The sequence below is a fragment of the Podarcis erhardii genome (genome assembly GCF_964252035.2).
Source record: "Podarcis erhardii genome assembly, chromosome: Z".
NCBI lineage: Eukaryota > Metazoa > Chordata > Lepidosauria > Squamata > Lacertidae > Podarcis > Podarcis erhardii.
In genome coordinates, this window is record NC_138504.1 from 7,596,520 (window position 1) to 7,621,880 (window position 25,361).

At 41.1% G+C, this 25,361-nt stretch overlaps 1 long non-coding RNA gene across 2 annotated transcripts in view; it reads right to left on the reverse strand.

Annotated features, from left to right (window-relative positions):
* LOC309334095 overlaps positions 1-21,299 on the reverse strand; it is a 65,758-nt gene extending 44,459 nt beyond the window's left edge. Inside the window, exons 1-3 of one of the 2 annotated variants that reach the window (XR_014152869.1) lie at positions 21,157-21,299; positions 15,408-15,510; positions 456-1,474 (exon numbers count right to left, since the gene is read on the reverse strand). This is a non-coding gene — a long non-coding RNA (uncharacterized lncRNA). Of the gene's footprint in view, positions 1-455; positions 1,475-15,407; positions 15,511-21,156 lie in introns of those variants that run through there. The other variant, XR_014152868.1, reaches the window with a different exon arrangement.
* Positions 21,300-25,361: the final 4,062 nt, after the last annotated feature.

Genomic DNA, 25,361 nt, shown 5'->3' on the forward strand with positions numbered 1-25,361 from the left:
TGGTGTCTGTAGAAGGTCATTTCCTTCAGAGTGAAGTGATTGATATGGTATATAAGGGTGAAACGATCCTATTCTGTTCTTTTGTGTCATCTGCAAAAATGATAAGTATCCCTCCCATGCCCTCATCCAGGTCATTTCTAAAAAACATTGACAAGAGCAGGGTCTAGAGCAGAACCCTGTGACATTCTATTCAAGACACAGCTTTACTCCGGAGTTTTTTCTCTGAACTTCAGAACAGCCATCTTTGCTTCCATGATCTTAATAATATCTCTGCAGAGGATTGTACACAGAACCAAATGAGCTAATAAACACAACAAGAGGCAATGAACAGGAACTTTATTAGCAAGGCCTTCTAGTCTCCATGCAATCAGAGAAAATACTTTGACTTTCTTAAACAAGGTTGTAATTGACATTCTGCAAAGAAAATCCAGGTGATACTAATGGCTTGTATGACAGTTGAAAGAATTTAGAAGTGCATGCACAGCAATCCAAAAAGTAACAGAGGCTGACTAAGTGTAACATTGCAGAGACATAACCATCCCATACCCCAATGACTGGATTTATAAGTCCACCAACTACATCTATGTCGAGGCTTATTACTTTGGTAGAGGTATGATATCCAGAAAGTATTTCTGCAGTAAATGGATGCATCAAATTTTTACCAATAATGTTTTGGTGTATTCTCATATAAATGTGACAGCCAATGCATAAATGACAGCCAATGCAGATGACTTCCCAGTCAAAAGTGTTAGGGAAGTGTTGTGTTGGGATAGAATTGACCTGTCTTGGTATATATAGCCCTGCTCCTCCTCCCTCCTTTTGCATTGTGGGCTTGCCAGTCACCTATTGATGGGGCTGAGTATGTATTTTGAAGGGAGCCCCCAATTGCTCCCCATTTTACCTACTACACACTGTTGGGAGTAATTTTAAGAGTGGTGTAATTTATTAATCTGGCCTTTGGTCTAGGCAGGAAAAAAGGCTTTAGATCTGGGGACATTTAAACGTGAGGCATCGTGAGATAAGGGCACTCTGGCATTTTCCTACACTATATCTGCTTAGTGAGTGACAGGGTTGCTTTATGGGCTGGGCATGCACAGTGGGGTGAATGCCAAGCTAGTGGGGCCATGATGTCTTTGTCTGGTTCACAAACCCAGGGCTCAGGTAGCAAGGAGAGAAAAAATCTTCCAGTCCTTCCTGCAAGACACAGGTTGTGATTTCCATTGCCTCAGGAGTTGGGAGGGAGATGTCAGGAGACCAGGCTACCGTCTTGATAACACAGCACTCAAGTCGTAATTAGCTGGAAGATTTATTGTAATGCAAACATTTAGCCTTGGATATCTAACTGAACGTCTGTGGCTTATGAATCCGTTGACCCTTCTGAATAATGCTTCCTGGTTCTGCAGAAGGGTTGAGCTTGGACTGCCATCACACCAACACCAAGGAAGACTCAAGATACCACTTCAAGTTGGGGAATCTGCGGAGAAAACCAATTACACTAACTTAATTCAACCAAGCTCAACCCTTCATGTATGGATGCATGTTGCAGTTACACGGTGGTTAGAGGGAAATCACTCTTTGCCTGTTCAGAGATTGCTTTTCTATATTAGTGTCTTTTATGTTTCACGATTCCACCCTGGAGCTAAGTGCTGGAGATCACTGACATAATTCAAGCCCTGAAGATGGCTGTTGGTGAGGTGGAAGAATCGTGTGCAAGACATACAAAAACCAAGCATGTGGTTAGGGATTACCAGTTCATGTCTCGGAAGCTGCTCTTCCATGGAAAACCTCATCTATTACCAGCAAAGCAAAATAAAACAGGTACAGTCAAATTCACCAATAGTATTCTCTACAGGTTGCATTATGGAGACAAAGAAGGATAGTCAACGCTAGTCTACTCACAATAGACCCATTGATGCTAATGGGCATGACTAACTTGGGTTCATTCATTTCTGTGGGTTTGCTCTGGGTACAATTAATTGAATGCAACCCAGAGGCTTGACTGATCTTCTTCAAGGGTGATTATGTGTCCTGCTTTACATAGGACAGTCCCCCCCATCTGAAGATCTCTCAGAAAATTTCTTCTGCCTTCAAATATTTGTTCAGTCCAAATCCAGTTTAAAGATGAAGAACGTACTAAGCAGACACAGAGGCGACCTGGTCAGTCTTCATCAATAGGATGGGATTTATTGTATTTCAATTTATTTATTTATTTCTAAATACATATGTATAGATTAGCACATGCAAATTTTAATTCCATTTTGTCCTCATTTATCCTTATGCATTTCCTCTCCCCCCCCTTTTTTTGACCAAGCATAAGAGGCCACACAATAGACTTCAAAAGGCCATTCCCCCCCACACACAACATGAGATGCTGAGTCCTAGGCATCTGACCATGGGGTGAGATGGCATTAAATTATGCATCCCAAAGACCAGACTGAGATTGATTTCAAAAGGCAGTTCAAACTGGAAAAACTTTTAAATTAGAAAAATATATATGAAATATTTGATGGATACTTTTGTGCTAACTAATAAAAGCATAATAACATTTATAATTTATTTTTTTTTAAAAAAAAAAAACTCTTGCAAAGAGGCATTTCCATTTAAGCTGCTGAATTTGGAATCCCATCCCAAAATAGGATGGAAAGTATATGCAGTCTCTTTTATTATTGTCCTCATTCTCTGACTTCCCTTATGCTTATCACAAGCCACAGTAAAACTTGAAAGCCACATTACCACCTTATTTCCTTGCAAGAGCAAAGATAGTCCATAAATTACCCTGGTGTTCCAACAGATTGCATTACTGATTGTGTACTGAAAAAGTCCTGGAGCTACCCTCCCTTGAGTATGTACACACACACACACACACACTGCACCTCTGCTGGAACTGCACTGGCCTTCAGGGTTCATGCACTTAAACATTAGAACTTAAAAAGTAGACTATTACACAAACTCATTAAAATTTAGCTCACTATAAGTAATGGATTTACCCTAAGAGAGTTTACTCATGCTTTCTATTATCTTATGTGGAGGTTTCTTAACCTCTTAACTTCACAGTCCATCCTATGACACTCTGTCCATCAACATACCCTTTTGAGAGTTCTTTCAAAACCTTTGAAGCACAAGCTAGCATATTGGGAGTTAAAATTTCCAACACTCTAACATGAGGATTTAATTCAGCGTTAATGAAAAGTTCAACATTATTGTCATTAGAACAAACTTCATTACCAATTTGCAATTGATCAGTTTAAGTATCTATTACTTCTAGTAATTAAACCTCCAATCTTTGTAGATGTGGTGATAAATTGTTATGTAACGCTTAGCTACAATGGCCATCCAATTATTTCTCAATTATAAGGTTTGCAGGATTTGAGTTAAAGCACCACCCCCCCTTAATCACCCCAACCCTACAGTTGGGTTTGAGTTCTTTGACTCAGCAGACATTCTTGCAATTCATTCAGTGAAGACAGTGCAAGATCAGACCTTTAAAGAAATAATGAATAGATTTATGATAACACTCCATTGAGCCTGGGCCAATCCTGTTCACAGTAGAGACTCTGGAAGGGCAGTACACTACTAACAGTACACTAATAACCATCTCCTCTTTTCACGCTAGACCCTGTGAAGCAATAGTCCCAATTGCCATATTTTGACCATTGGCAAATCCCTAGAACAGTGTTACCTGGATTTTAGACAGCTATAAGATACTTCTTGCTGAATCCAAATTGGAAGTGAACTTCACTCCTATAGCTGAAAAGATTGACCTTTACACTCTCAGATAAACTTACTACTGTTCTATATTTCTGCAAGAGGTATGTCCAGATAGGTTTCCCTCTCTGAGGACAAGTAATTATGGCATATGGCAATGCTTGAACTAGTAGAATTACCTAACCACACTAAAGATATATACAAACTTCTACCCAGATTCTGGAATCTGAATTTGCCTTGTTTCCAAGGTGAAACTGATGCACTAGGAATTCTCTGTTGTTGTTGTTGTTGTTGTTGTTGTTGTTGTTTCAGAACAGGCCCTTCTCTGTGTTTCATGTATATAAGAGAACAAAGTTCACTATACAAGTGCATAAGAGAAGGGCCTTATCTGTAGTGGTGCCCTGATCTTGAATGTCCTCTCATAAGACACACAACCATTACTAACACTGTATTCATTTGGGGGCTAGTTAAAAGTATTTTTAAAAAACAAAACAAAAACAAACCCCAAGCATTTTAAAATATCTAGCTTGACAAATACTTGCACCCCTCTTAATTTTATTTTTTTTAAAAAAAAGAAATTGTGTAATTTTGTTTTAATGTTGTTTTAATCTTGTATTGTGGATTTTAAGTTCTTCTGCACACCAGCTTTGGTCCCCACTTTGCACTCAGTGACAGTGGCCACACCTTGGAAATGGTTCGACTGGCTGGCTAAACCACAAGAAAATAGGCTCTGGCAGATTGAGTAGAGGAGACTAGTGGTGGGTCCAATGGTCAAAAAAGTGTTTTTTGCATGTGCTGTAGAGAGGGGAAAATGGGGCTCATCAACATATGAAGGTAGCTCATCTAGGAGAAGGAAAACTCTGGTCCCACTGCCTTGTGGGATATCTTTGGGAGAAGAAAAGGCTTTGTATGCCTCCTTCTGGTAATCCTTGCAGTCAAGCTGGCACGAAACATATTTCTCTGTCTTTGTTTGGAGAGGGGGCTCTTGTTGTCTGGGCAGCCCAGGATCTCCATACACACTGCCCTGGGAGGTCACTTCAGTGCTGCTAACACAGAAAAACAATGCAAGAGGTAGCAGTTATGATTTACAAGTCTCTGCAGCCCCTCTACAAGTGATTCTCCAGTGGCTTGACTACACCCCCAGAGGCACCCTCCATTGGCTATTGAGACAGATGGATGCCAACAAGGATATAGAAAGTCACATGTGCTCCAATTCTAGAGCTGATTTTAGAGCTTGAGGTGAATATGTGCAAATCAGGTGCAGGGCCAGGAGACACAATCCCACTTCACCTACCATGCATCCATATCCCCAGATTTGTCTCATAAACAGAGCTCCTGACATCCAGCCTACCAAATGGTTTGTCCACCTTTAATTCCCACCCTCCACTCACCTCTCACCACAGATATGCCCTCAGTGGTAAACTAGCACCATATTCACCCATAGTTAAATTAGGAACTACCGCTTATGTTCTGTTCTCTTTAATGAATGGAAAACTGTGATATTCTCTATATGACACTGCTTTTAAAATCATTTCTTCTTTCAGGAGGTGCAGAATGAAGAATGCTAGTGCCAGACTACTATCACTCAACCAAAGTGGCATTTTTAGTATAAAATACTTCCAGGAGCAATTTCACCTGGGGGGGGGGGGATCCATCTCTTGAAAAACATTAAATATTTTAGCAGTGCTCAGTTGAGAAGATCCTTGCATTTTGTGTTGATGTGAACCTTGAGAAAATGCCCCTTTAGGAAAAGACTGATCACACATTAGAACTTTATTTAAATGACAGTTATTTTTAAATGTCACAGTAGCAGGGCACTCAGATAAAAGGTCTTTCAACAAATTTAAGGGCAGTTTAAAGGTAAAGAAAATATGGGAATAGCTATCTGAATTCTTGCTGGAGATGGGCCTACATTAATTTGTGCAAGCCTGCAGGCAACCAACCAAGCACTTGAAATATTGTGTCACCCCTTAGATGCCCAATTGTTCACTATACTATGCTGGAGATGGGCTTCTGAAGATAGCATCTCTTCAGGAGGTCCTTTCATTCCACACAGTGTAGGAATCAGTCCTCTAGTGTTCTGGCAGCTGCTGTTGTGTTTGGAACCTACTGAAGAACTTTCTCTACCAATAAGTCTTTCTAATACCTTTCCCAGTCTGGATCTGTATTAGATTTGTTTTTAGGATGTTTTACGGTTGTTTGAAACATTTGTATTGCTTGCTGATCCTTTGGGACTAAGGGTTTATATAAATCTAATAAAGAAATAATTAAGTTAAAGCTAAAGCCCCAAACAGCTGAGGCTGAGGTTATAATCCTTCTGTCTGTACAATGGACAGAGGTCCATCTCATGCAGGGGGAAGTAGTTAGGAGAGCTGAAAATAATGTCAATATATTTCACATCTGGCAACCAATGCACCCCTTTGGTTTCAGATAGTACATGGGTACTGGTAAAGGTAAAGGGACCCCTGACCATTAGGTCCAGTCGTGACTGACTCTGGGGTTGCGGCACTCATCTCGCTTTATTGTCCGAGGGAGCCGGCGTACAGCTTCTGGGTCATGTGGCCAGCATGACTAAGCAGCGTCTCACGAACCAGAGCAGCGCACGGAAACGTCGTTTACCTTCTCGCCAGAGCGGTACCTATTTATCTACTTTTGACGTGCTTTCAAACTGCTAGGTTGGCAGGAGCAGTACATGGTTAGACAAGTCTAAAAAGGCCAGGATACAAATTTTCATGGCCCTCTAGCGGCCATAGTGGCTCATTTACCAGAAGTAATGTATTTAGTGTTAACTCTGGAACTATATACTTGATTCTGACCAAACTAAGCCTCCTGATGCTCCAGAACCATTTAAAGCAGGGAAAGCCCTCCAGATGTTACTGGACTACAACTTCCAGTATCCCTAACCATTGACCATGCTTACGGGAGTTGAAATCAAGCAAAAGCTGGATAGCATCACATTGGTAATCCCCAATTTAGAAAATTCTGATGCTTTACCCCATGTGAATATATTTTGGAAGATAGAAGAGGGATCATGGGAAATTTGTAGCATTTATTTACTCACACTTAATTGAATAATCAATTCCTTCTCTTGTCAAGTAAAGAACCATTGCCTACTAAAGAAGAGAACACCTGTATTTTTCTGACCTTTACATAGGTGACTTGAAAGGCAGAGACAAAATAATTGCATAGTTCTCAGAAAGTTATAATAGAGATATTAGCCACGTCCTATGCTATTCATATGAACCCTTCCTCTAATTGTTCTCTATGCTTATGTACTCTTGGAATGTGGCCAGCCCAAAGCTGAGTTTAATGCATACACATTAGTTGCATCAGTACATTACAAATAGTGCGGAAACAAAGATGCAGGTTGTGGGACACGCTTCTGAAACTTATGCAAACCAATTTGCATGTCTTAATTATGGAGGAACAAACTTGAATGCACAGGGGAAAGAGTCATGCTTGAGCTTAAGCCCTGTCTCCTTAACTGCTTCAGTTATTCTGAATGGCAATGTGACTTTCCATCTCTGTTGTTCACCCCTTAATTTAAAAGTGCTTGCCAAAAAGTGGATATCCCATGCAAGATAGAAATGGCTGTAACCAATGAAGGGGCTGCATAGCTCAGTGACTGAGTACATGTTTTGCATGCAGAGGGCATCGAGTTGAATTCCTGGCATTTCCAGTTAGGAGAACCTAAAGCAGCAGGACTGGCAAAACCCTATTCCTTTTACATAGTGGATGCTGGTATATTAGGAAGAATGGGACACTTTCCCACAAAACTCAGTCTGCCCTCATCTCACACCCAACTACCTGTTGTTTTACTAACCAGCCCAGGAAGCTATGCTGACTGTCAGCTCCATCCTCTACACTCAGTGTTGCACATATATAACACAGCAGGACAGGGCAAAACTAGAATTAGTTGTCTCTGTCTGTCCTTGAGTCCATCTACCATTGGTCTCCCTGCTTTCTGCATTCCAAAGGACACCAGCCACTACTGCTTACTGAACTGCTGGACAGAGGAAGCAAACAAAACTTGACTAGATGGATTGAGGATCTGACTGTCAAAAGCTGTATCCTATGCTGCTCATTAGTTAAAACAGAGATGAGGAATGTATTCTTCATCTACAACTCACTCCACATCATCGGCCATATTGACTGGCACTGGTGGAAGTTGGTCCATTGACTTCTGGAGGGCCACACAGTTTTCCATTCATGACTTTAAAAATAATATGATTAAACGAGCAATACAGCTGTATAGGAAGGCTTACACCCCCATTGCATCTCTTGAAAAAGCATTCCAGGACAGGAGACTCTCTGAAGTGTTCTTGAATGCCACATTGGAGCAGAATTTTTAAAAATTTACTTAACTTGAATCAGATCATTGGGCCTGTGCAAGCAGAGCTTGTCTTGATTGGCAGAAGGCGACTCTCAGACAGAGGGAGCTTGCAAGAGATTGGATCCATAGTTTGCTGCCTCCAGAGCATGTGAAATATGACTGAGCTATGGGCCAACCCCTTGCTCCCTTATTTGTTTAAATATTTATAAGCCACAGTTTTGTGAAAGAAAATGTGGAAAGGCATTACACACCATGCTAAATTGCAACAAAAACAATAAAAATATCAATTAAAACATCTATGAATACTAGCTGGTCAAAAAAAAAAAAAAATCACATTACAAAGGTCTATCTGGAAAATGCAGTTTTTAGGAGATGTCTAAAAGAAGGCAAGGATGATTTATGCCTAAGCTCCCTGGGAAGGTGCTCCCACAAAGTGGAGCCTGCCACATGAAACACTTATTCCCTAACGAAGATCAAGCAACCCTCGGGGGCATAAGGAACCACAATAAGTGCCACAGCAGAGGATCTCAATGACTAAGATGAAACATAAAGAATCAGATAGTCCTTAAGGCAATTTGTTCTGTAGTTTGTGAATTAACACAAAAAGCTTGAAACGGGTTCACTAGCAGAGAAAGTCTTAATGTGCAATTAGAAGTGTTTGTGATTTCAAATAGAGCTTTCAAGACCTTGCCCAATTTGTTTCAACATGATCTTAATGTATGACATTATAGCATTTAAAAATGTATAGCAACTGCTCCCCATAAAACAAGACTCCTACCACTGATTGTTTACAAACCTAATATGCCAAATTTACTTCAGTTTGCATTTGGGAAACTGAGGTTGAGAGACTATGTTTCAAGAAAACCTATATAATGAATCCCTGGCAAAAGTTCTACTTGAATCCATGTTTCCCAGATTGTAATCTAATCTGTTACATAGTTGTCATATCAAACAGCAATGTCCCTCCAAAGTATGTTAGGGGAAGATCTAGTTGTGTCCAAAGTAGCCTCTTTCAGCATTTGTCTGAAGATTAATGACAACCCCTTACTCACAACTCTCAGGGCTTTGAAGTCAATGCTATATATCTAACAAATGATGTTTGTATGGCCTCGTGAACATTTGGCATTTGAAAGTGAGACCAGCTTGTAAGAGAGAAATGCTCACTGGACACCCATCCCTGGATGATCTCACTTGCATGGTTCACATCACATAATATAGCAGATCAAGGCAACAACACAGCTCACCAATTCCTCTGGACAAGAAATATCAAGGTGGTGGGTGTAGATATTAGTCAGAGAGGATGAAGGGATTCAACTCATTGTTAAGTAAGCAAATTTCACTCTACAGTGCTCTTTTTTGTTGCATTATCAACTGATGAGTTTTAAGTTTACAAAGCAAGAGTTCTGCTCCTCTGCAGGACTTGCAGGCTTTTAAAAACTTTTTTCTTTCTTTCTAAATAAATATAGTTTTATTGATTTCCAATAAATAAATCCAAAAAAAGAGAGGATACAAAAACAAAATTCCCCTCATCCCCCTCTGCCCCTCCAGGACAAAGCAGTTGATTTAAGTTTGCCATTCTTCAGGATTATCAGTAAAGTATTTTTTACAAAATGATGTCATATTTTCAACATCATTTATATTATTCAATGCTAGCAATCTCTTGATTATTTTTTCTGATACAGTAACAGAGCATACGTTCTGTTTCCAACGTGAGATACACGGGTGTTTCAACTATTTCCAATTCCATGAGTAGGCATGCCACTACTAAAAGAAAAGTAATTAGTTCTTTATAGCAAAGATCAGATTGCCTATCTCTAAAAATAGTCAACAGTCCTAATATTGGGGTGCATTCCACATGTTGACCCATAATATAGCCTGTTTCTGTAAACACCCTCTGCCAGAAGGCTTGGTAGAAGTAATATAATCCACTGCACTCATTCACAGAAACATAAAAAGCAGCACTGCTTATTCTGACCAAATAAACAGCACTCTATTTCTACTGTGGTCAGCCACATGCCTATGGAAAGCCTACAAGCAGTACATGAGTGCAAGCAGGACATGATCTGCTATTGCAACTGGGGGAATACAAACTCACAGGAATGTGGTAAGGAGAAGTGAGGAGCCCAGTTCAGGGTGCACAGTACCATCAGCATCTGACAAAACCATCAACCAAGACAGGCCTGAGGGGTACTGGGGCAATTCCTCTCCCACCTTCCTTGATACTGCCTCAAGGGAAGGCCAAAGTGGGGGAGCCAAGTCAGGGAACATACATACCACTGGGTTTCATTTGTCCTGAGAGCACACCATCCCTTTAAACTGTATATAATGTATTTAAAAATTGGGTGCCTTGGGGGAAAAGATGGCATATACCGTATTTTTCGCACCATAGGACGCGCTTTCCCCCTCCTAAATAGCAAGGGAAAATGTGTGTGCATCCTATGGAGCGAATGCAGGGGGGAGGCAGGCAGGAAAAGCCCCCAAGCTTCGTGTGCTCTTGCGGGCTTTTCCCCAGGAGGGAGAAGGGACTGACTGGCCACATCAGTCCCTTCACCCTCCTCGGGGAAAAGCCCCCAAGAGCGGCGCCCCCTTTAAAGGCTGTGCGGCTCCTGCGGGCTTTTCTACGAGGTGGGGGAATCCCCCCACCTCCCAGAAAAGCCAGGAGAAGCCGCACAGCCCCTTTAAAGAGCGCGCGGCTTCTGCGGGAGGTGGGGGAAGCTGCAGCAGATTCCCTCCTCCCGGGCTCCCTTTGAAGCGGCAATGTGGGAGGGGAGCAGCTTACACTTGTGTAAGCAGCTCCTCTCCCACTTTCCTGCTTCAAAGCAACTACGGAGGAGGGAAGGAAGGGGACCATGGATCCTCCACTGCTGACGGCTGCAGCAGATTCCCTCCTCCGTTATTTCTTTGAAACAGGAAAGTGGGAGGGGAGCCGCCCGCTTTGCTGCTTTAAATAGTTTAGTGCAACATTTTATTCAGAATATTTTTTTCCGCATTTTCCTCCTCTAAAAACTAGGTGCGCCCTATGGTCAGGTGCGCCCTATGGTCAGGTGCGCCCTATGGAGCGAAAAATACGGTAAATCCAATAAATGATAAATAAATATGAAAGACTTGAAAGCACTCTACAAACGCAAAGTATTTTATATACAGTACAGTGGTACCTCAGGTTACATACGCTTCAGGTTACATACGCTTCAGGCTACAGACTCCGCTAACCCAGAAATAGTGCTTCAGGTTAAAAACTTTGCTTCAGAATGAGAACAGAAATCATGCAGCGGTGGTGCAGCGGCAGTGGGAGGCCCCATTAGCTAAAGTGGTGCTTCAGGTTAAGAACAGTTTCAGGTTAAGAACGGACCTCCGGAACGAATTAAGTACTTAACCCGAGGTACCACTGTATAAAAATGTTTCAGCTATGCATTGGAGGAATTTGTCAGACTATACACTTGGCAGAGTTTGAGTCCCAACAAATATCAGGGAAGTTGAAGTCCCCCATGATTACTATTTCTTTCCTTTATCACAATCGGCTTTTGAAACTCTTCCACATTTCCAAAGTTTGTCACACATTGTTGGGGAGATGGGCATCAATTAAAAAAACCACTAATCAGAATCCGCCTTGGACTCACAATATTATTTGCGTCTGATAGTTGTAGTTGTTATGATGCTAGTCCATCCTCATTTAAGCCTTGTTAGCACTTACTCACTCGCAAGGTCTGGAGCAAGCATCAGCTCCCCATAGGCTATGCAAAAAGTTACACTGAATCTGTATACTAGAACATGACACCAGCTTTCCCAGATATTACCTGCTCAAGTTGGCATATCAACCTGCTCTTAATTACCTGAGGCAAAATCATGTTGCTGTTTAATGTTAACTAAAGTTTAGAACTATCACATGAAATGGTTGAAATGCTAAGACCATTGATGAAAGGCAATTATGAGGGGTTAGGGAAAAGGGATTGAGTCTGCCAGGGAAGAAAAGGATTAATCTCTCATCTCCATCTGTCAGACTTAACTGACCATAAATCCATAAGGCTTATTTCTCCAACATCTGCTACTGGCTGTTTGAACAGTCCTTTCTAGTACTTTTTTTGTCATTATGGTTTATGATGTTGCTCATCAGAGTGGCATTATTTCTCTGTGGATTTTGCACATGTAAGGGAGAGTGAAGCCTTGCAGTTCTGTTCTCAAAAACTGAGGCCTTGGGCACTTTTTACAACCAGGGAGAGGATGCTGGTGTAAGGATATGAGGCAATGAATCACCATCCTGCCCATATTCTTAAAGCCTTTTAAAGTTGAGGAACATATGTGAGTTTATGCATAATTTTATGATACAATCATGTGAGAAGCATCATTAGATTTGTGATGTTTTGCTGGATTATGATTTCAACAGTGCTGTGCTTGAAAATGGGGTCCCTGGTCAGACACACACCACAGATCCCTGTACAAAACCTGTTTGCACTGGCAGTTGAATTCTACTTCAGCACTGGTAATAAGACAGCACCCTCATAAGACAGCACCCTCCACTGAACCTGGATGTAGCAGGCAAATTCCGGGGGCCCAGAGCAGGTCACATGTTCTATAAAGCTCTGTCTTTCAGCACTGTGCTGTCACTACCATCCCAGAATTTCCTGACAGAGGTATTTGTCTCGTTTTATCTAATAGTAGGGCCAGTCCTTCCAACAAGGAATTGAAGGGGAAACAGACTTGCCCCAGTCTTTATGCGCTGAAAAATTGTAACCACAATCCAACACATGGAAATCAATGTACTTCAGCATGACCAGGTGTTAGATGGATAGCTGCCATTCTGTGAAAAGGCCACTATGTGTTGGACTAGGACATGGGAGACCAAGGTTCAAAATCCCATTCAATGGGTGACCTTGGACCAGTCCCTGACTCTCAGCCTTACCTAGCTGAATTTTACACTGTATTTTATTCAATGTATGTTCTGAGGAAGTGAAGTACCATGGTTTGGAAAAGACAAATAAGCCCAGGATGCATGAAGGAATCGGTTGATCATCTTGCTACATTATAAGTAAGGAGGCTCTGATTTATGGTGTCTGGGAAATAAAGCCATTTCATTTGCCTCTTTCTTTCACCTCTTGAGCTTTTGGTTTTCTTACTGTCATTTTAATTCACTTATCAGAGAGAGAAAGAAAGAGAGCAAGGGAGGGGGGAATAAATTCAAACAAGTTGCGTAGACTGAAAGCTCGGGCAAAAGAATTTGTGGAGAAACAAGATATAACAGAGATATGGAACAGGGAAGAAAATTACATTTGTCAAACACTTCTGTAGAAGAAAGAGTATCAAGCTATAGTAATTTATATATAAGATCATGACGCACCACATCTCAGAAACAAATGGGCATGGAATACAAATTTAGGGATGGGGAAGCAATTTGGTACAGTTCATATTCAAATGAGAGCCTGCCTGCCTAATTCACACTTCCCAAAACACTGTGTGAACCAAAACAGAGCTATCCTCCTAAATTCACCTTTCTACAAATTTGACTATACAGTACTCCAACCAAATACGCAAACCTATAAAATGCATATATTAGGGAAAAGTGTGCATTAAATGCATTTGCATAGCTGATACCACAGTAGTAATTGTGGTAAGGTTGTACTGCTCACCTGATTTCTGTTTACCTTAGTCATGGCAATGTATCAGGAAGAATAGAGGGAGGGGAGGGGCAGTGGTGAGGTCCACACAGTTGTACCTTGCTGGGAGAGCCAATCTAATGAGGAGGGTGGCACATTTGTACCAGGTCCCTCACCTCCCCCTCTCTATCCTGAGAAGTGGCAGTTACTCATAGCATCTGGGGTGATGCCCCCACCACACTATTCATTCCTCTTCCAGAAATGTCTGAGAGGTGTGAGATTCCAGGGGTTCCAGGGGCTTACTCAGTTTCCTTGGAATGAGGGACAGCAGAGACTGTAGTGCCTTTATGATATCAGGTTTACACATACATACAACCTGAGCCTACGGTGGAGGGGCTCACACCAGAAGGTCTTGCTTCCTTGGGGTTTGAAAAGAAATCATGCATGTCTCTCTTTCTCAGGCTTCTACCTGCTTCTAGCCAGCTCTTTCTCACTATTCTGGCCTTTGTCTTTCTCACTACCAACCAGGTGAGGGAGGGCCCCCCATCAATTTGCCCTTTGGCATAGGGCAGCTTCACATCAGAGGGCAGCAAATGGGAAAGAATGGGGGGGGGACCTGAAACTAAAATTCAGAGGATTTTCCCCCTGTCCCTATACAAATGCATCAGGGTCAGTCCAAAGAATTGATTTAGTTCAGAATAAGATTGCTAATGGTGATTATAAACCCCTCCCCTTTCTAATTCTTACATCCATGGTGGGGAGTCAGCAGCAGGTAGTGGTGATGGAGTCTTCATTCTTATGCCCTAGACGCTTCTGTATATTATCACTGGTAAGGAATGGCAGAGAAGAGGAGGAAAGAACAGGTCACTCCCCCACAAGACTAAAAATAGTTAAAAGGAAAGCAACAGAGGAAGAAGGAACAGTGTAAACATATTCAGTTATTTCAGCTATGTGGATTTAGAATTAAATACAGGTAGGGAGCCTTTGCTCACCAGTGCCCTCCAGAGGCTTCTGGATTTGGGTTCCCATCAATCCCAATGATAGGCCATGGTGGCTGGAATGGATGGGATTTGTGACTCAAAACCTCTGAAGGTTGGTCGGGGAAGGTTGCAGTATGGCTGTGGGGATGAGTGAGCAATTCAAACGGCTTTACTCTAAACTGCCCTGTGATACACATACGAAAGCTGGTATATATAAATTTAACAAATAAAATCATGGAAAGGGTGAATTTTCAGGAGGGGTTGGAAGGAAGGCTGGAAGGAGGGAAGGAGATGGTCTCCTGAAGTATCCTGAGAGGCACAAGACGCAGCAAGTCTGGTTGGAGGCTTTGATGCTTCTGAGTACCAGTTGTTGGAAACCTCAAGAGGGGAGAGTGCTTTTGTGCTCCCGTTCTACTTGTAGATTTCCACAGGCATCTGGCTGGCCACTTCTGTGCATGATACTGGATTAGATGGGCCATTGGCTTGATTTATTTATGTTTGTTTGTATTTATTTATGTTTTTTTTTCTGAAGAAGCATGGAACGCTGGTGACTATGGAATATGTATATAAAAAATAAAATATTGTCCAGTAGCACCTTATAGACCAACTTATAGACAAACATATCTACATGCTACCATCCCAAACATACCAAACAATCAATTGTATATATAGCCAGGCTCTACATTACAGCTGCATCTGCTTCAAGGTCTGCTCTGCTAGAACCACTATGGATTAAACTTAGCCCTTCTGTGATTCCCTATACTTAAACATCCATAGCATGGCCTAATTAGCAAAACCTACCTGGCCACAAAATTTGCTTGCTCTTCTTTTAGGTTGGCTGTCAGATGGAATAACGGTAGGTGTGCAATTAAACAGGAAGGGGGAAGTTGCTCTTTTGTGCCTACTGAGGTACAAAATAAAAAGTGACAAATGACTTTATTAGTACATGACAGGAAAACATACTCTTAACTCTATGGGTTAATCACAACTCAGCTGACTGACAGCTTGTACAATGGAACCATCATTTATAGACCCTTATCACCAAATATCCCAACACTTCTGTGGATAAATGCAGGTGTCTGGACATGAAACTCAAGCAGGTTGTGTCCATTCAGTTGAGACATTCATTTATACATAATTTATAGAATAGGATTGTTCTGAATGAAGGTACATTAAACAATAGTGCATTCCCAGGAAAGGACAGCTAGCCTGAGTTGTCTGAAATCATGCAGGGCTTTGTAAGAGTGTGCCAAATCATTTTGAAATGTGTATGCTAGAGTTTCTCTGCTATCTCACATAAAGCAAGCCTTTGAGGCAGACATGGAAGTTTCTATGTAAGAGGTGTGGGATTTCTCAAAAGAATTTTGCACATTTTTACCCAGAGACAGGAATGTTGCAAAGTCCTTAACTTGGGGCTCAGGCCTATGACATAAGAGTGCATATGCTGCACACAACTGCTCCCATGTGTAGAAATGTGTGAGGGGCCTGCACAGGCCAGGTGGAGATGTGTGTGCACTGGTGCCTGCAGGAGAAATGCCTCCTCACCAATGCATGTTTGGCCAGCATGAAAAGGGTTCTTTTATGTCCTGATGTATATACATAGAGGTCCTCTATGCAAGAAGATGGCCTTGATTGGTCTAGGTCCCTCTTTGAATGGTTGCACACACTTTGGTACATGCATACAACTCTTTCACATACTGGAAAAACCATGGATAGTGACTGTGTGAACCTTTCAACCATATGTGTACATGGGGATAAATAGAACTTATATATTTTGTTTGTTTTAATATTAAGCAATTGTTGTTATCATCATCACCACCACCATTTAACCAATTTTAAATGAACTGATATAGTGACTGATGAAACAGTAAGGAATTTTTGGGGCACCTTCAGGACTAAAAGATATTGGTATTGTCAATATCTAACCTTTGTGGACTAGCAGAGTCAATTTCATCACATCCATGATGAGGCTATGAAAACATTTTGAAAAATTCACAAAAAGCAGTTCGAAAGACTATCCTTTGATAGTAGACTTGAGGTGAACATTGAAGTAACACTGCCAGTCATGCCCACTGAAACTTAGCACTGCCCTGCAGAAGATATAAACGAGGAGAAAATGCAGTCTGCTCAACTAGGAGAACTTCTGTACCTCCCCCAGTTTCTTCCTGGCAGCTGCCAGTGCCTGTAAAATCAGACGAAGATCCTTTAAGTCATCAAAACTAGCAACTATGAGGCCAACAATAGTATAGCCCTTGCCAGCATTTATAAAGCCTCAGATGGCCCCAGGTTTTGGCTGAGATCATTCACAGTTCAGCTAGCAGGGCCTACAGGGATCTGACCATGGTCCTGAACTCCTTAAAAAGCTTTGTCTTGACTTTGCCTCACTTGATTTTGCCAAGACTTTGCCTCACCCAACTTGACCTGCTTGGAAGCAGCTCTGCTTATTCCTCTCGCTTCATCTTCTAGCCCCAAGTCTCAGAAGAAGAGGTTACTCCCCATTTTGCAATGAAGTTTTTTTTATCACGTGGTGGACTTTTTGATGCAAGTAGGATTTCATCATACTTGAGGGTCTGCCGAATAGTTACCTTTCGAGTATTTTAACTAGAGTGAGGTATGTGAATAAAACAGAAGATAAAAAGGATTCAGATTGGCCTGACTTTTGAAAAACAAACTAAAGAAACAAGCTAACTTTATCAAAATGATTTCTATCAGTGTGCTGGCAAGTGCAGGGTGGGAGTGAAATATTTCCTTTGTAGGCAACATGCCTGAGGACAAGTCCAGGTCCTTGTATGCACTAAATCCATCTTTTATAAGCAGAAATTCACTGTACAGCCATAAATATTTAAGTAGTCAAAAAGGTCAGACCCTGTTTCCAACAGTGGCTGCCTCCTGAGCATGGACTGAAAATGTATATTTTCTTTTTAATTAGAACTGTCAACTAATGAAAAATTAATCATATACAATTGTTTCATCATGAGTTATTCATTTAAATGTAAAACATACACTTGCATGTCACCACAGCACCAATACAAGCACCTTTTTAAGGCATTTGAAAGAAACACATAATCATTCCCAAATCTGCAAGAATGGGCTATTGGCATGAATTTAACTGGTAAAGCTGGCAATCGGGCTTCCTTGCCTCTAGGGGGATCGTAGGAAAGGCACTGTTCTAGAAAAGTTAGCTATAATAGTAAACAAGTGCCAATGGGGGGAAATGGGTAAACTCCCAGGCACTGAACCAGAGACAGCTAATTAAATCATAGCCCAGTGTCTTTGAAGTCAAGATTACAAGCCAGTCGTAACTATTTCACTAAGTCCTACTTTTTTCAATGAGACGGAAGCTGAAAATCTATACTCACTTACCTAGAAGTAAACCTAACTGAACTCAAAAGGGCAGACTTCTAAGTAGGCACTCATAGGATTGCACTGTGAAGTAGAAGTAACTTCAGTAGCAATCTAATCCACCTTTCAACCCAGTTAACGTTGGATATCCACCACTATGGCATTTCTGACTGCTGGCCATCTGACTTCTGCTTAAAAACTTCCAATAAAGGAAAGTAAAACTTACAAGGCATTCTGTTCCACTGTCAAAGTGCTCACCATCACGATTTTGTTTTTAATACTTCTTAATTTCAATTTTTTTTCCTGGTAATTTGAACCCATTGCTTTGTGTCCTGCGTTGTGGAGCAACATAAAACAAATCTGCTCAGTCATAAATGCAGACATTCAAATATTAGATGATGACTTAATCATCTCTTCTCCAGGTGAAAAAATCACAACTCCTTCACTCTTTCTTCAGAGATCTCGATCTGCAGAGCCCTCACTGTTTTTGTCACCGTTTCCAGAAATGTCGCAGTTTGTTCACACCCCTCTTAATCTGTGGTGCCCAAAACTGGACACAGTACTCCATGGAACTCAGGGTTGGTTAATATATGTATGAATGCTTACTGCAACATCAGCTAAACATCATAGATACAAGTTGTCCAGTAGCACCTTATAGACCAACTAAGTATGTTCTGGGTATAAGCTTTTGTGTGCATGCACACTTCTTCAGATACACTACAACAGAATTCACCAGACCTTTATATATAGTGGGAGGGTGGGGTGGGGTTTTTCTCAGGCGGGTAGTAAGAGATGGGTGATTGACTCAATGGGTATGGTAAACCTGTTGACAACTGTTAATTACTGCAATTAGTCCTACAGGAAAAAGCATGGGATAGTATTTATATATTTCGACTGTGTCAGACCAACACAGCTACCTACCTGAATCATAGATACAGTGGTACCTCTGGTTATGAACTTAATTCATTCCGGAGGTCTGTTCTTAACCTGAAACCATTCTTTTAAAAATAATAATAATAATATTTATTACTTTTTAAAAAGGAAAAAGAGAGAAAAGAGAAAAACAAAAAAGAACAAAACCAAGAAAAAATAAAACAATACAATACAATATATAAACCATACAAAACACAACCTCAACACATCACCCAACACAGTGAACAAAACAAAACAAAAACAATTTAAAAACATACATCATACCCTTTCCATATTCTAACTTTCATTCCCTTATATCATCGACCTCCTCTCACCTTCCTCTTTGTATTCCACTTCCATTAATTGTTTTAGCAATTCCTTTCCATCTTTCTCCATTTTCTATCATATAAATGTCTTAACATATTTTTAATCTTATTTCCATTAAAATTAGTATAGTTATTTAAGCTTAACTCCTTATAGCATTTCTACCAAGGCCATAAAAAATTCATTCCAACATTTTCCTGTCACTCATTTATTTTTACAATATTTCTATATATAGACTTTAAATCTTCCAATCTTCTTCCACCATCTCCTTTCCCTGGTCTCGGGCTCTGACAGACACTTCCGTCCACTCCATACAGTCCATCAACCTGGAGATCTTATGTCCGAGGCTCTTAACTCTTTTCCACATCCCTTCTGCAGTTCTTCTTCATATTCTTTGATGCTAAAGAGCAGATCTCGAGGAAACTCCAATCCAACGACACCTCCACTCCCTCTCGACAGGTCAGCCAAATTTCCACAATTAAAGCTAGGATCCATAAAGTATTTCAGGGCATATTTCAAAATTCCTCCAACTCCAAAGGCCCCCCGAGCTCCAATCTCCTCCTGACCCAAGTCCATATTCCAAAAGCCAGTTAATCCCTGCATAGAGGGACCTTTCCAACTTTCCTTTTCCAGTCCAGGCCAGGCTTCGATCTTCAGAGTCTGACTTTTTCTAGTTTCAATCATAAAGGACCTCAACTTATAGTCTTCGATTTGCCTCTGTAAGACTAAGGCTCCCCCTTGTATTGCAATTCTAACTCCATTTACCAAGGAGTACACTCCATTGCATTCAATAGGACTTCTTTTGAGTAGGCATAGTTAGCATTGTTCTGCAGGTCTGGATCCAACTCATTTTTCTCACCAGTGGAGACTTTTCACAAATTTGATCTGAAGCTACTGAGGGCATGCATGTTTGACAGAGTCCAACATCTCATAAATGCATCAAACATACATCTGGTCCCCCAGTTAGGAATGGAACAGTTAAGTTCTCTGTCTTTTACATGATGCTTTTATTAGCTTAACTAAATCTATATTCCATGATTTCTGGTATTGTATATAAGTCCTGAGAGACCTAATGAATACATACATTTAATTTTCTGTTATCTGTTATGGCACTTGATAACTTCCTATCAAATGATTGCATAATCAGTTGGTTGTCCCACCTAAATCTAAATTTGTCAATCTGCATTTCTCTCATTTTCTCATTTCTCCAGTCTTAAATTCTGTGCTCCACATTTTCACACCAGTTTACATCCTTTTAAAAAGAAATCTTTAGAAATTCATCAACATTTTGGTGTAGATTTATTCTAAAATACACATGTATTTTCTCACAATGCACACATCTTGGTAAACCCATTTTCTTTAATATAATAATGTATCTTTGTATGTTAGTTTAGCTAAAATATGCATTTTTTTACACATTGCTTGACCAGAGAATGGCACTGCAAAATTCAGATAAGTGTTAATTATTATTATTATTATTAAATGTGTTGTTTTTAATTTTTAATAAAACAAGTAAACATAACACGGGCACTGCATGAACAACAGTTCATAAACATACAAGCACAACACTGTATTAAAGCAACCAAGAGGAGAAAAGCTGATTCCCAGTCATGACTTAAGAAAATCTTTCCAGTGTGAAGTCAGAGTCCCTGGAGGGCAACAGTTTATATTATGTTTGCTTTTAAAGCGGATAAAAGGAAATCAAATTTTGTCAGTGCTGTCGTGTTTTGCCATTCCCTTAAACAGTGGTGGGTTAAGTGTTCTGAAAGTGCTGTGTCCCATACACAAGACCACTATTTGGCCTTATAAGACACGTCCAACACTCTCTCAATATCAATCAGAATGAGGTGAGTTCTGGGATTAATGTTACTAAGAAAGCATTCCTCTCCCCCTGCATCTGATAGAACACCCACACCCACACCCACACACACACTGCCGTGCACGCCAAAGCAAAAGTTATTGAGGCACTCACAGTTGATTTGATCTTCAAGCATGAGCTCTAGATCCTGCACTGTCATTTTGAGAATCTCCATTTCAGACTGTCTCCAGATCCATTAGCTTTCTTGGTTACATCCAGCATTTTAGCTGAAGGGGTTTCTATTCTAGTTTCAAGATGTTGAAAGGCCTCTGTCCAGGTTGCTTTAGGAGCATGCCTAACCTATGAAATATATTCACTGGCTCATCTGACATGTAAGTCATTTTCAAGCCCTGCCTTGCCCTTGAGCCACCTCACACCATTGTGGTTTGCTTTTCTATTACGTTGCTCTGAGTGAAGTTTCTGCAACTTTGCTTGCAGGGTTCTCGTGCTCTTCTGCATCCCCTTTCCAATCCTGTGGGTTCTTTTTAATCGAGGTCTGTTCTGTTTGATCATTCACAGAAGACTTTGAATTCCTGTGGTTATTGGAACAGCTAGGCAGCCATTAGGCTTGCATGCTAACCCTTCACCCCAGTAAGTGTGAATTATGAAGGGTAGCTGTGTTTGGGTTTGCATATTGTTTCAGAAAAATACTTTTCCTTTAAATGTGAACTGAATTTCTTCCTCATTCATTGTGAATTAGTTCAATCCCTCATGTTGATCTTTGAGTTTAGCTTATTTGAAAATAAGCTGCATCATTACATGGGACATTCTTTGCTGCAAACCAAGTTCTTATTAATGCAGTGTGAGGACCTTGTGGTGATCTCATAATAAAAACACGACTATTTTTCCATCACTTTATATTTAAGATACCATGCTTCATTTTTTCTATAAATGTTTATGCGTCATAGAAATATGCATGGAACTCCGTGTCCTCTTTTTTTAAAGGCATCATTATTAATCCGCATTGATCAGACCACCCTGCTATGCCTATTTATCAAACTTTAAAAGATCGAAGCTTTCACTGTCCATAAAATCTGGCTTATTTTCCCTCATTATTTCCTGATATTCATCCTTCAACTCTCATTTAATGAGAAAAGGTCTTCCTTCTCTCTCTGACCTCTCCTTTAAATCTGACATCAATCTTTAGAATATTTTTTTTCTGGTATCACATCTCTGCCATTAATCTTAAAGGTGTGTGGATTGTTAAATGCATTTTTGAACATGATTGCCACAAAAGAGTAATTGCTGTAGTGTGTGAAATTGTTACCTGGACTTACATCTTCATTGGAAGAGATTGTGGCTGTTCAAAATGTTTTTAAACAATGTGGGGTGGGGTGAGGGGTAAAAGGGTGGGGAATTCCTTAAGTTAATATCTTGCAATTTGGTTGATTTTGCAGTTTGAGTGCTCTTGCAAAGTCCAGTTTGGGGTCACACAAATGCAGCTCAGAATCTCACTGTGCTGCAATCCAGATAGGTTTCTTGGTACACAAGAGGTACAGAAGTAGGAGAGGGTGGGACTTGCTGTGACTGGATGGAATAGAAGCCTAGACTTCCCTTCCTTCCTTCCTTCCTTCCTTCCTTCCTTCCTTCCTTCCTTCCTTCCTTTCTTTCTTTCTTTCTTTCTTTCTTTCTTTCTTTCTTTCTTTCTTTCTATCATTGGTTCTTAAATGCATGTTCTCCTATAATCTGATATCTTGTAAAGCATAGGAAAACAAGCAAGCAAAATATAATGGCACCTTTTATCTTCCTTCTTTCCTTCCTTCCTTCTCATTAGTGGGAATTTCTGGCCCATGGGCATGATTAAGATTGCCCAATTAGCCAAGTAAGATTGTCTTCCATGAACACGGTCTTAACAGTGAGTTGGTAAGTGACTGTGGAGGCCAATTCTGGATCCACACATCCTTCCACAGTGGGGACATAGGTTTCCGGGCAGGAGTTGTTCATAGTGAGGGTTTGCCAAGCATGCCTTCTTCTTTGCACCTTTCTCTCTTTTGTTCTGAGTTCGAGCATCTTCAAAGCCCATGACACCTTTGGTAAAGGCTATTCTCCAATTGGAGCACTCTCAGAACAGTGTTTCCCAACCTTACACTGGACCAGAGGTGTGGTGTGTGGGAGGGGAGGGTCATATTGGGGTGATTGCCCTGAGCACAAAGAAATTTATGGGTGCACCTCTGTGGCTGCCATTCTGATGAGAGGCGCTCTGTGTCCTGCCTGCCTATTTCACTTCAGGAGCTGAGAAAGGATGGGCCCTTGTATTCCTTGGCCATGTGGCATCGCCTGCTTGCTGGGGAGGCAGGCGGACAGCAAGAATTGTGGCAGTGGTGGTGGTGGCACCCCAGCCCAAGAATGCGTACACACATGTCCCAACACTGCTCCAAAGCTCCATCCAGCAGCACTGCATGGAGCACTGCATGGAGGCACCGGTTAGGGGCCACATTACTTATCTTAGGGGTGCAATGCTTCCCTAGCTCTTGGCACTGGCGACCCACACTATGCCACTGCACTGGATGTCATCTGTACAGCCAGTCCCTGCTGAAAGTGAAGCATGTAGTCTGTATGACTCTCAGGCTCAAGCATTACCTGAATTACAAGCAAACTCAGGCTGGGTCCTTAAACAGAGCTGCAGCTCCATCTGTGTGGCAGCTTCAGTAACTGAATCCTCTTTAGATTAAGGACCCTAGTTTCTTTCAGTCCCTATTGTCCTCCAGTGGTGCTGGGAGGCCATAGAAACAATATGATTTGAACTCACTCATTATTACTTTAACCAATTCAACAATAATTCAATTTGTCATGGTGATGTGTTAATATTATATGGAAAAATCAAGATCATATTGCGAATTCAATATGAGAAATCCGAAATCATATAAAACTTCGTGGTTTTACACAATGCAGAGGTACTTAAACATGCCATTTCAAACATTTTTTTTAACCAAATAGAACTTTGTTCATATTTTTTTTCCAAAGCCAGTCAGACATTGCTTTATCAGAACATACAGTGCCATGAAGTGAACATGACAACCATGTCCCTTTGGTACAGATGCAGATCCTCCAAACTCTTCACAATATTGCTCATACTTTAGTTGAGATTCCTGAATTGCAGGGTGGGTGGGTGGGTGTGGACCAGATGACCCTCAGGCAGAAGCACCAAGTTCTGCTTGACACGGGGGGGGGGGGAGGGAGGCTTGTCATGTTTGTGTAAGGTCACACGAGCACACACACACACACACACAGAGACACAAAACATCATGAGCATCGAGAGGAGACTACATGACCCAGTGAGGCCCACCTTCACCATGGGGAAGTCCAGCAAAAACCGTATTACTCATTCTGCCTTGCTGTCATGACAAGGAAATAAAATTACATTTACAAATTGCACCTTCCACATTTTCAAAAGCAGAATCTTAATCACTGAGACTCTAACCCTAGCATCAGTCTTACAAAAAGCTCTAACCAGCCAACACACACACACATAGACTTTTAAGTTTCAGCTATGTACTACAAAACATAATTGGTCCCTATATTACTTTAATGTGAGAGATAATAAATAAAACATATTTTAATCTTCTACATTCTGATGCCCAGGAGTTTGCAGGAATTATACTCTGGGATGGGTGGTTGTGCGATGCTTTATTATAATTATTTTAGTTTCCTTTTTGCTTCCTTTAATGAAAAATGATCAAAACATGTCTCATTAGCTATAATAAATATCACTACGCTGATTATAGTCTTCAGTGTTTTAGGATTTACAACATATTCACAATGTTCTGGGATTTATATTATTTGTTTTATTATTAACATATTGGTCAGGATGGCCTCAACTTTGTAATCCTGCACTGGTAACTCTGAGGCTAGATTACTGCAATGTGCTCGGTGTGGAACTGCCCGGGGGTCTTGTTCAGAAGCTACACTTCGTGGAGAATGCAGTGGGCAGACTGTCAACAGGGACATCTGGCCAACAACATGTGCTAGCATTGTTTAAACTTCTACACTGGCTGCAGTGGTGTAGCACACACACCCCAGCACCCATAGCAGACGAGCAGGAGCATCCTCTCCCATGGGGGATGGAGGCTACTGCCCCACGCCCCACTGTCAAGGGACAAAGGCTGCTGCCGCTGCCAAATGGTGGCAGAGTTTCCTCTGCACCTGTTCCCATCCCTGGTGCGTGAGTGACTGCCCATCAGCGGCAGTGTTAGAAACTGAGATATGAAAGCTAGGAGCTAAATGGCACATTAAACCTAAGTTATGAGTGCCCCAACATAGTACCTGGGTGCACTTTTTTATAACAAGAATACAAGCTGAAAATGAATGAACTGCGGCTG